Raw genomic sequence first — 850 nt, forward strand, 5'->3', positions numbered from 1 at the left:
ACGCGTTTATTTCGGGCTGAAAAACACGTTTTGAAAAAAGTGCTGTTACTGCCCAATAAGTTACATAGGGGTGACCAAACTTGCAGAAACATGTTTATTTCTGCTGAAAAACATGTTTTGACACTTTCTGCACACTGGGGTTAAGAGCAGAGTGTGTGGGCTCTTCTGAGCCTTGCCGTTATATAGGGATTCAGTTGTCTGAAAAAACGCGTTTATTTCGGGCTGAAAAACACGTTTTGAAAAAAGTGCTGTTACTGCCAAATAACTTACATGGGGTTGACCAAACTTGCAGAAACATGTTTATTTCTGCTGAAAAACATGTTTTGACACTTTCTGCACACTGGGGTTAAGAGCTGAGTGTGTGGGCTCTTCTGAGCCTTGCAGTTACATAGGGACTCAGTTGTCTGAAAAAACGCGTTTATTTCGGGCTGAAAAACACGTTTTGAAAAGTGTACTGTAACTGCCCCATAACTTACATGGGGTTGACCAAACTTCCAGAAACATGTTTATTTCTGCTGAAAAACACGTTTTGACACTTTCTGCACACTGGGGTTAAGAGCAGAGTGTGTGGGCTCTTCTGAGCCTTGCAGTTACATAGGGATTCAGTTGTCTGAAAAAACGCGTTTATTTCGGGCTGAAAAACACGTTTTGAAAAAAGTGCTGTTACTGCCCCATAACTTACATGGGGTTGACCAAACTTGCAGAAACATGTTTATTTCTGCTGAAAAACATGTTTTGACACTTTCTGCACACTGGGGTTAAGAGCTGAGTGTGTGGGCTCTTCTGAGCCTTGCAGTTACATAGGGATTCAGTTGTCTGAAAAAACGCGTTTATTTCGGGCTGAAAAACA

Source organism: Lepisosteus platostomus, chromosome 1, assembly GCF_059453375.1.
Source record: "Lepisosteus platostomus isolate fLepPlt1 chromosome 1, fLepPlt1.hap1, whole genome shotgun sequence".
In the NCBI taxonomy this organism is placed as follows: domain Eukaryota; kingdom Metazoa; phylum Chordata; class Actinopteri; order Semionotiformes; family Lepisosteidae; genus Lepisosteus; species Lepisosteus platostomus.